Source organism: Ursus maritimus, unplaced genomic scaffold (genome assembly GCF_017311325.1).
Source record: "Ursus maritimus isolate PB19 unplaced genomic scaffold, ASM1731132v1 scaffold_1, whole genome shotgun sequence".
Lineage (NCBI taxonomy): Eukaryota > Metazoa > Chordata > Mammalia > Carnivora > Ursidae > Ursus > Ursus maritimus.
The window spans coordinates 61637643-61651606 of NW_024423343.1; the positions used below are offsets into that span (position 1 = coordinate 61637643).

At 41.8% G+C, this 13964-nt stretch overlaps 2 protein-coding genes across 3 annotated transcripts in view; one reads left to right on the forward strand and one right to left on the reverse strand.

Annotated features, from left to right (window-relative positions):
• Nucleotides 1-13964, reverse strand: part of CERS6 (ceramide synthase 6) — a 300673-nt gene that overhangs the window by 286233 nt on the left and 476 nt on the right. The window lies entirely within an intron of this gene.
• Nucleotides 13421-13964, forward strand: part of STK39 (serine/threonine kinase 39) — a 441956-nt gene continuing 441412 nt past the window's right edge. Inside the window, exon 1 of the mRNA XM_040644241.1 lies at nucleotides 13421-13540. The gene's annotated coding sequence lies outside the window, so the exon portion shown is untranslated. The remainder of the gene's footprint in view (nucleotides 13541-13964) is intronic.

Genomic DNA, 13964 nt, shown 5'->3' on the forward strand with positions numbered 1-13964 from the left:
CCAGGCTACCTTAGATTTGAACCCAGGGGAGGGTCTGAGCAAGAGGGAGGGGTAAACAGAAGGTATGGAAGTGCTAAGCAAAAAGGAGCTAACAGTTGAAAGGAGTGATAGGCTGTGGTCTTAAATTGGTGCCCAGGTGTCGTCTGCCCGCTCTTACACGGCTTGACTCTGCATCTGGCACGGCAGACTGGGGCAGGCACAGGAACTGCCGCTGCAAGCCGTCTGCCTGCCCAGAGACCCAGGCTAAAGCCTTCCTCTGAGCAAAGCAATGTCTGAGCACTGACATTTCTTAACACTTCCATTGTTCAACTCTTAAGATATAGTTCACTGCAATATTTATTTCAGGAGCCCAGTGATTTCAAATATACCACAGGTACCTAACACTAGCAAAAGTGAGCATTACACAGTGTAAGACTCCACAAAACCATGAACATAAAGTACATACACAGAAAACCACTTGACTGCCTGAATGCTCCTTAGAAATAACCGCTGGTTAAAAACCACCACTAGTACATCTATTTTTGCTCTCTTCCCCAGTCCCTTTACAATCCTGCAGGCAGCCATTTAAGTCTGGGTGGAAGGGGGAGGAAAACAGAATGGTGCGTATGAGCTCAGTGATGGAAGAGAAATGTGCTCAGGGGAAACATCACACCAAGAGCTGGCCTCGGTGTCTGCACACGGAGCTCTGCCCTCTGCAGCTCCAACCCACACTTAAAGGGGCGCCCTTCAATCACCTGGAAGAAAAAGGCCATGAAATGTGGTAACTGACAGTGGGCAGGCAGTACCTCGCAGTCACCAGAGAAGCTTCTTTCCACCACCACCTTCACTCACCCTGAGGGAGAGACAGAGTAGCCATTTTTACTGTGAAAACAACCCTGGCTGATGACCAGACCCGCACAGGTTTAACAACCAGGTGAGGTGAACAACTGTTCCAGTTTTTCCTGGACTGAGGTGTTTCCTGGGACAGCCCCAGATAAACTGAAACCAGCGGATCACTGGACAATGGCACTGTGGGAGTGCAGAGCAGCCAGGCCCTGCCAGGACCAAGGAGGGTGGCCAGGACAAGGCTCTTCATCTCTACAAGCTTCAGAATCCTAAAATATAAAATGGAAGGGGAAGATTCTTAGCTCTGCCAGTATTTCTCAGAGTGTGGTTTTCAGAACATCTGTGCCCTAAAACAGCATCTGGCAGTGGTGTTCCAAAAGGCTGGGGGAAGGGCCAGTGGTAGGACAGGGTGCCCCAGTGAGGAGGGCTATTTTGTTTTTTAAAAATTTTATGTATTTATTTGTCAGAGAGAGAAAGAGAAACAGCACAAGCAGGCGGAGCTGCAGGCAGAGGGAGAGCAAGGAGCTTAATGCCGGAATCGATCCCATGACCCTAGGATCATGATCTGAGTCGAAGGCAGACGCTTAACCGACTGAGCCACCCAGTCGTCCCGGGGTTGTTGTTTTTTTTTGTTGTTGTTGTTTTTTTTTAAGATTTTATGTATTTATTTTAGAGAGAGAGCACAAGTAGGGTGAGGAGCAGAGGAAGAGGGAAAGGGAGCGAATCTTCAGCAGACTATGCTGAGTGCAGAGCCCAACATGGGGCTTGATCCACAGCCCTGAGATCATGACCTGAGCCGAAACCATGAGTGGGGCACTTAACCAACTGAGCCACGCAAGCACCCTGTGGAGGGGTACTTTTTACACTCTACCATTCTGTGTTTAGAACTGGCTTCACATGGTGCTAATAAAAAGCAGACCAACTTTTAGACAATTTTATTGTTCTTTTTTAAATCTAAAGGTAATGTACCCTCTTACTGCATGCACCTGGTCTCCCACTTTGGTACACCACCTGTGTGTGACACACAACAGACTCATATATTTTTAAGTGAATGACTTTTCAATTTCTTTTCCTTTGACTCTATTAAACTACTACTGAATTAAAAAAGAAGCAGTTTTGGGTAATTTCTCACTCTACAGTGCTGCGGTTTCATCTTTGCCTTACTTCCTCATTTAAAAGACAACCCAAAACAAATGTCATATTTGATCACCCTAAGACACCTTCTATCAATGCCTTAAAAAACTAACAGGCTTGTCAAATTATTTACACAGCAAACTATTTACAAATTATTTTTAAGCTGTTCAGAGCCCAAAAAGTGCCTATAGTAGAAAGCACCTGCCACTGCCTTCTAAACTAATTTGGTCAGGCAAGGTTAGCCGTAGTCACACCAGTGCAAGTTCAAATTTGGGGTGCTTTGTTTCTCTTACAGAAAAAAATACATATATTTGTTATTTTCAGCCAATTTTGAATGTCTGCATTTTCATAAACATGATCCCAGGGATGCTAGACTGGATTTTTTTAGTAAGGATCAAAGACAATCCACGAGGCTTGTAATTCTGAAAGAAATTGATAAATATTCAGTCTCAAGGCTTTCCTTTTTCTTGGAGGCTCTTAATAGAAAAAAATATTTCCGAACCATCTAAATATACAATCTCAGCAAAGTGCATTACATGAGTGTGAGGTGGACGAGGCTAAACTGCGAAGGGTTGTTTTCTGCCGACTACAATTGGAGGGTTCAGAATTTTCCTTAGACGGGAAGAAAGAGAGACAGGGACAGAGAGAGAGTGGAGGAGGTAACAGGGAACGTAAAACCCAAACCCAACCAGTAAAAAGCAAGAAGGGGTCTATCGTACATGTACCTGACACAAAGGTAATGCCAGTAAAGGTTTTCAGAAAGCTAATGATAAAGCCTCATTTCCGGAAATCAGGGCTCCAACAATCACTCAGAAAGCAATGGGGGCGGGGGCACGTGTGCACACCTCGAATAAACCTGAAGAACCAGGAGGAACTACTTCCATAAACTAGGCATTGCTCTAAACACAATGAATGCATTATCTCATTTAATCCTTGCAACAACCCTCTGAGTCAGAAACTGAACGTGAAGAGATTCAGTAATTTGCTCCTAGGTCTGCAGCTGTAGGTAGCATGCCTGGAATTCAGCCCAGGTCCTTAAATCAATAAAAATGGCCAATTTGATATTTGCCATTGCCAGTAACTGAATACCCAATCAATTTTCCCTTGAGTCTATGTGCAATAAAAAAAGACCGTCAGGGCCAGATGGGGCAGTGAGAGAGAGATTGGGATACTTGCATAAAACATCCCTCCACTGAAAGGCAGCTTCCTGAGAAAACTCTAGCTAGAGAAAGACCATCGTCCTGGGCCCTCTCCAAAGGCACTGCCCCCCTGAGAAAGCTTCAGGCTCCACGTGGTACAAAGCTGCCCATCACTGGTCCAAAATCCCACCATTAGAAATAGTTTTCTGCCACCACATACAAGCAAATCTCTGGCCTAAAACCACATTGATATTAACAGTTGAGAAGAAAAGGCTAAGAAGCATTCTCCTCCCTAAATAGGCATAGTGCTGAAGGGATTAGGACTTCGATGCCTGCCTAAAACCCTAAATATTTACTCTTCAACAGAACAAGTAAATCCTCCAGCTTCAGGATCAAATATATAAACAGGTCCTTCTGCCTCACAAACTGCACCCTCTCTCCACCCCTCAACCTCCGTCCCCCCCCCACACACTTAACACACTAAATCACATTACAGAACATTACTTCTCAAGTACTAAATACTGTACTACGATGTTATTTTTTATACAATGTGTATTTTTAAGAACCAGTTTTTACTGAGACCCCTTTAAAAAGATTTTCACAGATAGTTTTCCAATATCACAAAGTAGGCGTATTCCCCATTTTGCAAGTAAAGACATCAGATATCAGAGAATATGCTGTCCACTACTATATAGCTGATAAGGAGCAGTGTTTGTTTGGGTTTTAACCCAAGTTCCATAATCTTTGTGATATCCCATCCATTTTCCTTTTAATTCTCAGAATTAAGAAAGAACATTTGTAATTAATTGCAATAAATGTATAAAACAGTAACAATTTGAATCTACCCACACACTCCAAGATACACACACCCACTGGCAATAAAGTCCTTATATTCTCTTAATGCCCATAATGCCTAAGCTCGGAATGCTTGGTTCTCAATTTCCCTTCACTCAAGCTATTGTGTCCAAAACTGCCACTCTGCTTAAACCACCAAGTCACTTTATTTTGCTTTGTAATGGTGATCTATGAAGACAAGATCTACAGAGCCACTTGGCTGGCAGCTTTTACTCTGGTACTTGCCAGCGTGTCCCTAGACAAGACTGTCGATGGTTTTCTCCATCCCCACCCCCACTCTTACCACCATGCTTCTCCTCTGCTCTCAGGACCATCTTGTGTTTTTAAAGGAAGAATGGAAGGGGAGAGAGAAAGAAGAAGACAAAGGAAGGGGGGGGGCAGAATCCCAATCACAGCTTCAGGACGGCAACAGGAGCTTTGTAACCTGAAAACCTCAATGATAAGATGTGACATTTATGCAGATGCTGGCAAGTCACAAACAAATGTTATTCCTAGGTCACCGCGTGAACAGGCTTACCTAGTAAAGGAACACATCCTTCCTGTAATGAAAAAGCATTTGTGTATCTCTAACCCCACCCCTGCCAAAATCACCTCACAATCCATTTCTGAGGTAATAAAAGCAAAAGTAGGAATCAGAAGCAGGAGTGGTTCAGGAGAAGTCCATTTTGAAGGCTAGTGGTGAGAAAAAGAAAGTTCTCCTTAAAAAAAAAAAAAATGCCCCAAATATTCTCATAGATGAATTATAGGAAGCAGTGTTTTGTACAATGACCAAACATTAGCATAAACTTTGGAAACTACTTTTCAATAATATATGTACCTGCCTATGCTTACTATTGATTACCCTATAGTATGCAGCATTTGAGTAAAATCATGTTCCGATTTTCAAATATTTAAATTATTTGCTTATAAAACGGATGTCAATTTAAACTGAAAGACAAAGAAGAGGGTCAGGTCTGATCTTCTTCCCCAGAAAAGCTTCCACTGGATATATCTGTGGCCTAGGCCACCTGCCTTACTAGAATTTTATCCTATCATCCTGATTTGTTTTAAATGGATTGTGAACTCACTAGGATGCCTTTACTTTAATCCCAGAGCTGGATCCTCTGAAACTGTGCTTCTCTAAAGACACTGTATTCTCTTCTGTACCTGCCAACTTACTATTATTAAATAGTAATCACCTCTCCCCAAACTATGGTGATTCTGGTGAGAAGGGCTCTCCTAGTCCACAAAGGGCTCATGCATTTTAAAAGAAAACAAACACTGAAACAAAATAGTGCTTGATGAAACTGAGATCAAGAGGACTGGGTTGTTTGTTCCTAACCAGAAAATCGTCAAGCCTAGAACATGAAACCAATTATTTCTAGGAAGTGACTTTTTTTAAGTCCGTGAATCTTCTTTATTTTTCTGTTCTTTTTAGTTGTGGTAAAGTACACATAACATGAAATTTACCATCCTAACCATTTTTAAGTGTACCGTCGCATTGAGTACATGCACATGGAGCAACCACCCCACCAATCTAATCTACTTCCAGAGCTCTTTTCATCTTACAAAAATGAAACTCTATACCCATGAAACACTAACTCGCCATCGCTGCCTCTCCTCAGCCCTGGCAAACATTCTGCTTTCTGTCTCTGACTCTGGCTACCGCAGGTACCTCATATGAGTGTGATCACACGGTGTTTGTCTTTTCGTAACTGGCTTATTCGACTGAGCATACTGTCCGCAAGGTTCGTCCACGCTTTAGTCTGTCTCAGAATCCCTCCCTTTTCAAGGCTGAATGATACTGTATTGAATGTACACACCACAGTTCATTTATCCATTCATCTGTCAAGGGACAGGGGGTTGCTTCCACTTTTTGGCCATTGTGAATAATGTTGCTAAGAATGTTAAGTGTGCAAATACCTTTTGGAGACTGCTTTCAATTCTTTTGGGCATATACCAGAAGTGGAATTGCTGATTATATGACAATTCTATTTTTAATTTTTTGAAGATATTCCTTATTCTTTTCTACAGTGGCTGTACCCTTTATATTCCCACCACCAAAGCCCAGGGTTCCAATTTCTCCACATCCTCACCAATACTTGTTTGTTTCTGCCTGCCTTCTTTCTTACCTTTTCTTTCTTTATTTTTCCTTCTTTCTTTCTCTTTCCTTCCTTCCTTCTTTTTCCTTCCTTCCTTGCAGCCATCCTAATGAGTGTGAGGTGGTATCTCACTGTGGTTTTCATGTCTATTTCCCTAATGATTAGTGTCTAATAAGTCACTTTTAACTGAACATTCAGAGAAACAACGCAAGAATTTAGGCTCTATCTCTGAGTTTTCCTTCATAAAAACCCATTCAGTCTTAATCCCTCAAACTTCCTCCCAGCCCTTTCTCTCTGCCTCATCCTCCATAATAAAGTCAGGATATTATACTATTTCATCCTCTTGACTGCATCCCTTCCACTGTGTGGAATCTGAGAGGCTTCCTGCCTGATGATGATGACTCAGGTTATAGAGGAGAGGCTGAAAGCAGAAAGAAACAAAAAGTGTAAACACAGGACCCAAGAAACAGACTAAAACAAGACCATTCTGCATTAAAAAAAAAATAATTCAAAGGCCACCACTTTCCTACCAAAAAAGTTGGAAGGTTTATCCCAACAGGAAAACATACATGAATTCACGGAAAGTGAAATATAAATGACTAGTAAATATTTGAAGTAAGTTCATCATGAATAACAAAATATACAGCAGTAACTTTTTTTCAACTTGCAAAGCAAAAAATTTCTTCAAATGATAATAATTTGCATGTTGATAAGAAAGTACAAATGGATATAATCTTTCTGGACACTAATCTGATAATTTGTGTCTATCAAGAACACTAAAATATTTACCGTTTGGGGCTCAGAAATGCCACTTCTAGGAAACATCCCTTAGGAAGTCACCAGAAGTTGAAAGATTTATATACACAAACTGGAAACAGCCTAAATGTCCAACAACAATATAGAGACTGGTTAAAGGAATTACGGTAGATCAACAACATCATCTCATGATGTTTACTTTAAAACAGATCACCAAAATTACTAGGAGATCAAAAAATCTGGTTCCAAATGCCTATTTTGCTATTTTTAAGCCGTGTGAAGCTAGGTACATCTCCTAAATTCTCAATCCTTAGTGTCATCTGTAAAATATTGAGAAAATTAATGTCTACCTCACAGGGCTTAGGAGAGGATTAAATGAAGTAGATGATGTAAAGTGATAAACTCATATTAAGAAACACATTGTTGGGGTGCCTGGGTAGCACAGCAGTTAAGCGTCTGCCTTCGGCTCAGGGTGTGATCCCGGCGCTATGGGATCGAGCCCCACATCAGGCTCCTCCGCTAGGAGCCTGCTTCTTCCTCTCCCACTCCTCCTGCTTGTGTTCCCTCTCTCGCTGGCTGTCTCTATCTCTGTCGAATAAATAAATAAAATCTTTAAAAAAAAAAAAAAGAAGCACATTGTTGCTATTATTACTTTCAAAATTTAAATTAAAAAGTTATTCATTAAAAACTGCAGTCATTCACAATCGTCAAACATAAGGGAAAAAAATGGTGAGCATGAAGTCACAGGCTTTGGACTGTGTACCTTGGCATTCAATCGTCCAGAGCAGTACTCATGAGCCACCCCAAAAAGACATTGTGAGAATGACCACTTGTGTTCGGTCAAGCCAAAGCCTAGGTATATGAAGTCAATGAAGATTACAATAGCAGGTAAGAGTAACAACAAAAGAGTTGGTGAAATTTTTTTAGGGGGGAGGGGCAAAGACAAAAGGATAAAATCTTAGTTAGGAATAAGGGTTCTCAGGGAATCACTAGTATAGAAGGATCCTTGTGCTACAAGAAGCAATCTTGTTTACTTATTTTTATTAAAAAAAAAAAAAGACTGCCTAGAAACATGAAATGACACAACTAGTCACTGGCAAACAAAATGTGAAACCCCAATATCCTGACTCAAAAGTGTCTAAGAAATGAACTGATCAAATGAAGATGGGAGGGAGGAAAAAAACAATAAAATTTTGAGAGTCATGACTTTGTAAGAAATAGATGACCAAAGGCTTTAGAAAATCTAATTTGGCCTAGTGATAGAAGAAGTAATTTAAGCACATGTAATAAATATTTAGAATCTTCTATGTGCCCAATGGGCCCAGATTCACAAGCTCACCAACAAAGTGTGACGGGGTAAGTGAAACAAGTGACTAGAGCCTGAGGACAGTGATCTCTTATATAAGCCATGGGACAGGTCTGCTGATAGAAGAAATTCACCTTAAACCCCATTTCCTTTCCACTGACACCTGCCTTCCTCCACCACCGAAGAGAAATCACTTACAAACTAGAATCCAACCGAAAAAAAAACCCAACCCCATCCATGAAGAATTCAGATACTTTCAAGAGTCATAAGCGAACTCCAAGTGCTAATGTCATTAATCCCTGATGACATGAAATCATTTGTGATAATTTAAAGTTATCTCACCTGCCCTCCTCACCATTCTAAGGCACTAGCCATTAAGAGTAACGTGATGCCTTTTATCCATACATCAATCTACTACAAATAGCTAAACTATTGCACGCTGTAAATGCCAACCTTTTATTTTGCCAGATGAGAAAGCTGTGCTAACGCTCTGCAAAGAATACCATCCCTCTGGTTTTAGGTTGTTTTCCAACAGAGCATCCATTGTAATCCAACTTTCCTTTACCAGTCAGAAACGGTAGGAGCAACCTATTGTCTCTGACCCCAACTCTTGCTTCTAACACCAGTCTGGAAAAGCAGGTATCCATAGTTTTAATCTGACTCAGACCACATTTAACAAGTGGAACAGATATATTTATAGAGTGAGATATCCAAGACAGACTGCATGAGAAAAACCGTTCCCATATGCAAATGGTTATCAAATACTCTGTCTTGGTCCATTCAGGCTGTTATAACAAAATATTATAGGCTGGGTGGCTTATAAACAACAGAAATTTATTTGTCACAGTTCCGGAGACTGGGGAATCCAAGATCAAGGCACCAGTCGATCCGGTGTCTGGTGAGAACGACCTTCCAGGTTCACAGACAGCCATCTTTCCACTGTGCCCTCACATGGCTGGCAGAAGAGGCAGGGAGCTCTCTGAGGCCTTTTTTATAAGGGCACGAATCCTGTTCACAAAGGCTCCACCCTCCCGGCCTAATCACCTCCCAAAGTCCCCACCTCCTAATAGCATTACCTTGGTGTTTAGGATGGCAACTTACGAATTCTGAGGGGACAGAAACATTCAGTCAGTCGCAAATTCTTTCAAAATACATCAGATGACATCAGTCTCTTCATTACAAGGTACATTACAGGAATATCCTTCAGAAATCAAACCCACCTTACACTCAGCTTTTTCATGGCAGACGTTCACTCATACCTCTCCTCTCCCCTCTAACCATCAGGAATACATTCTCATTCATTTTCCCTCCCTTCCTTCCCCTCCCCCCTCTTCTCAGGGCCTCACCCAAGGCGGCTAGCAAGGCCAAGATACTAAGTAAATCCATAAGAAAAAGCCCAGTGGACAGACCTTCCCTTTGACACTACTGAGACACTATTGTTCCTTGAAGGTCTGAGGGCAGCAGGTCATTTGACTGAATGAGCCAAGCAAGACTGGTGTCAGCCTCCTGAAAAATGACACTTCTCACATAGCTTGGCACTCTGAGAGACAACCTGACAGGAATGAGTTTCTCATTTCACATCTAGTCATCACAAGAGGTGCCAGGTCAATTCTAGGGTCTATCTAAACAGGGTCTGAGGAAAGAGAGCAACAGCTTTCTCTGCAGAATCATCTCTGTTGACTATTCTGAAATACTGTAGCTTTTTGGAGCACAAATGATAATAGCCCAAACGATTCTTCTAATTCAAATCACAATTGAAAAATACAAGAAACAAAACAACCAGCTAAAATATTTGTATGAAAAAAAAACTCTTTATTCTTAGATGACTTATTTCTACCTGCAAAAAATGACATTTAACCTGCTCAAAGTTTCATGAGATAATAATTAGCAAACTTGAAATATATAGACTACCTACAGGAATCAGATAATTGAGGGGCTGAAAGCAATCTTAGATTACAAAGGCCATCTGCTTCACTGCATAGATGAGAAAATAGAGAGAAATTAGGTGGCTGCCCCAGGTTGAGGTAAGTTTGACTAGAATTTGAATGTTCTGATTTTCAATCGATACTTCCTGCATCTCTCTCCTAAAACCACATGGAAGAAAATGTATTAACATTACCTGTTTCAGCAATAACTCCAGGAATTTTTATTCCCAAAAAGAAATTCAGCAGAACTTAATCCCACATTTATGAATACTATAGCAACACATTTTTTTAAAGATTTTATTTGAGAAAGAAAGCACATGAGCGGGGGGAGGGGCAAAGGGAGAGGGAGAGGGAGAAGCAGACCCCTGCTGAGCACGGACAGAGCTTCACACAGGGCCTAATCCCAGGACCCTGAGACCATGACCTGAGATGAAGTCAGAGGTTTAACTGACTAAGCCACCCAGGCACCCCTACAGCAATACATCTTAAAAAGTGAATTGAAAGAAACTATTTATCATAATTCCATAGAATGGCTTATTAAGACTAAACAAGTGTTAAATAAAAAAAAATCATCAAACATGATAATGCGACATTATTAAATATTTTGATCGTTATGAGCACTAACGCATAGAATTGTTGAATCACTATATTGCACACCTGAAACTAATATAACACTGTATGTTGACTATACTGAAATTAAAATTCTTCAAAATTGTAAAATAATAAATAATATTTTGTTCCTTGTCATCAAGCTAACTACATAACAGTATACCCTACAATTTTCATTCTAGGAGAAACCATGAAGTTTTGTTTTAACAACAGATATTTTACTTTGTCAATCAAGTAATATCTATAGTGGCCCTTTCGGTTCTACCCAGAGTTAAGTACAGTATAAAGGTTATGCTAAAAACCACCAAGCTTAGGGCTATTCAGAGACTCAGCCAAAAATCACTGAATTTAGGCTGCTCCATTTTTAACCAACCATGCTGGGCATCCATATTGTTGCCCATATGGTACTATAACACGGCATCATTCTGGCCACCAATGCCTCCACTGTCAGCACCCCAACAGTAGAGTGCAAACAAAAAAATAGCCTGTTCAATGGAGCAGAGCTCAATTCAGTCCACTCTTTAGTATTCTCTTTATAAAGAGAAAAACATAAGACTAAGGAGAAGGTATTCAAATTCACAATTTGGGCCTCAACAAGGGCATTACAGACCCTATTTAATGGAAATAAAGATCTTGGATAATGAGATATTTCACAGATACGTTCTTAGCTTTGAAATAAATGACAACAGAAGCATAAAAAGAATCCTAGAAAGTAAAATAGATTTTTTAAATATTTATTTATTTAAGTAATCTCTACACCCAAGGTGGGGCTCAAATGACCCCAAGATCAAGAGTTGCATGCTCCTCCAAGTGAGCCGGCCAGGCACCCCAAAAATGAAAAATAAATTTAAGAAAAAGGAAGAGAATCTGGAGGAAATTATTTCTATGACAAAAGCATTTTATTTTACAAAGGGACTCATAACAGGCTTCTTTAGGTCATGCTATACATTACAGAATACTGCAAAAGAAAGATTTAAGCACATGTTAGAAGGGTACTGAAAGTGAGTTGTATCAATAATAACAATATCAGCTGATTCAAGTTCAGGCCCTTGATGGAGGCTGAATTGAAGGCCACAGGTTGGATGCCAGAATGTGTTATTTAGGTGTGAGAGGAGGAGAAACATGCAGAACTTGTAATTTTGGTTCCAACTACACACTTGATTTTCAGAGGCTTGAGAGTCTGAATGGTTAAAGACAGAGCTGTCACTACTATATAAGAAGAAACAAAGTAGACACCGTTTCAAAAGTCAGCAGCATCGTGTGGTATATGGGCTATACTGGATTACTATTCTGAACATTAATCACAAACTTTCAGTTCCCATACAGGCCATTAAATTCACTTCCACTTGAATCAATGGCCTGAAAGAAACTGGAAAACTCTCTACCTAGCAATATGAGGACATTTGCTGTGACTGATAGTTGAAAGCAGCTGACCCTTTTGTATAAACTCTAAGTCAAGTCATGGGATTGTGCAAAGGAAGAAAGAAAATGTTCAGGAAGAGGAATAACAAACTTCCAGTTTTCAATTGGAATTACATCCGTTTTTAAGTTTTTTACGGCAGAGAAAGTCTAAGTACAAAGCTAAATTTACTTTTTTTCAACCTAATGAATAGCTTGAAATCAGCTTTCTGCATATAGGTCATTAGCTGACACGCTTTTGTTATCCAAAACATAAGACTACACACCTTTTTCAAATGCATTTGCTGACTACAAGTGATCCCAGGCAGAACTGATCAGACGTCCTAAGGCAACTGTGTGTGGAGCCCCTACTAAGGATCAACACGGAACAACCTGCTGATTCTGAGAGGCTGTTTTTGGAGAGATTGCAAAGTTAGACATGAGCTCCTATTTTCCGTAAGTAAACATTTGCTCTAGAAGCAACTCTAACCTGCAAACACACCCACTTTTTCACAGTAAGTCTCCGTGCTAGATAGGATCAATGAGGTATCTGTGCTGGATTTCAATCATTTTAAAATAGGTCTTAAAATCTGTTCCTTTGTGCATTTCAATCTCTGCATGTGAACAGCTGACTTCGTTCAGAAGCACCAGTATTGACCGTTGAAAAATACACCTTCCTTAAACAAGATATTTTTTGTTCCCATGAAGCTTTTTCTGTTGCCATTTCCAGAAACAAATGACACAAAAGGCAAATTCTGCCATTCTCAATAGCGGTTTTAGACAAACAGAAACAGCAAACAAAATAACAGCAAAAGCTTAAGAAACAAAACCAAGGGTGAGTTGGGGGCAGGGGAAGAGAGGTGGAGTGGACCTGAGAAATGGAGTCTAAACTCTGTGGTCTCAGAAATTCAGCCTTTACCGATGAATGGGGGGCTGGGTGAGGAGAGGGAGGAGAGGCGAGGTTTTCAGTTGAGGAAAAGAATTATGTGCTGCTGTCCTGGTTTTGTTTCAATAGCTCCCGGGCAGTGCACAGCACGCAAAATCGAGTTTTGTGACTAAGACTGATTCAATGAGAGTAACACAAGTTTGTTCATGACACAATGGAGCTACGAACCAAATCCGGAAATTATACAAACAATAAATAACAGTTCTTTAAAATGTTTTAAGTGCCTCTGGTACAAAAGTGTACGGTTATTCATAGGAAGCATCTATCTATTTAACATCACCATGTTGCCCGCTCTGCACGCGTCCTGCCATATCCTCTTTTAAGAAAACCGCTAATGACCTAGAGTGCTGGAAGCCTAAAAACTATTGTCATGTATCTCCCCGGACCGTGAGCCTGATACTCAGTGTCACTGATAGAAAAGAAACAGCGGCCAGAAGCCCAGGAGTCCCTGGCGAATTCTTCTGAAGCACAGCCCCGACAATCCGCGTGCCGGAGTGAAAGGACTGGAAGTGTGCACGGTCCCTCCGCCCTCCCGGCCGCGCGTCCGCAACGTTCCAGGCTGTCAGGTGGGTGGCGACGAGCCTCGGCGGGGAAGCCCTGCCCGGCAGCGCGGCAGCCCGCGGGGCGGAGAGGGGCCAGCCCCGCGGAGTGCGCCGCGTCCCGAGGCCGGCCGGCGCTCACCTTTGTTCGCCGGCGCCGGCGGCGGGGAGAGAGGCGGGCCAAGGAGGGGTGCGCAGGGCGACCCCAACGCTCCGCGGCCCCTCCCAGGCGCCCCGGAGGAAATCCGTAGGCTAGCTAGATCCTCCCAGGCTACCCGAACGGCAGCCGGGCTGAGGGGTCAGCAACCCCTCGCCGAACACAAAGGTTGGGAGAAGCGAGCGCGAGCGCTGCGGGCGCGGGTGCGTGCGCCACAGAGCACGCGAGTGTGCGTGTGCGCGCGAATGTGCGCGCCCGGGTTCGTGTGCCTGTGTGTGTGTGTGTGTGTGTGTG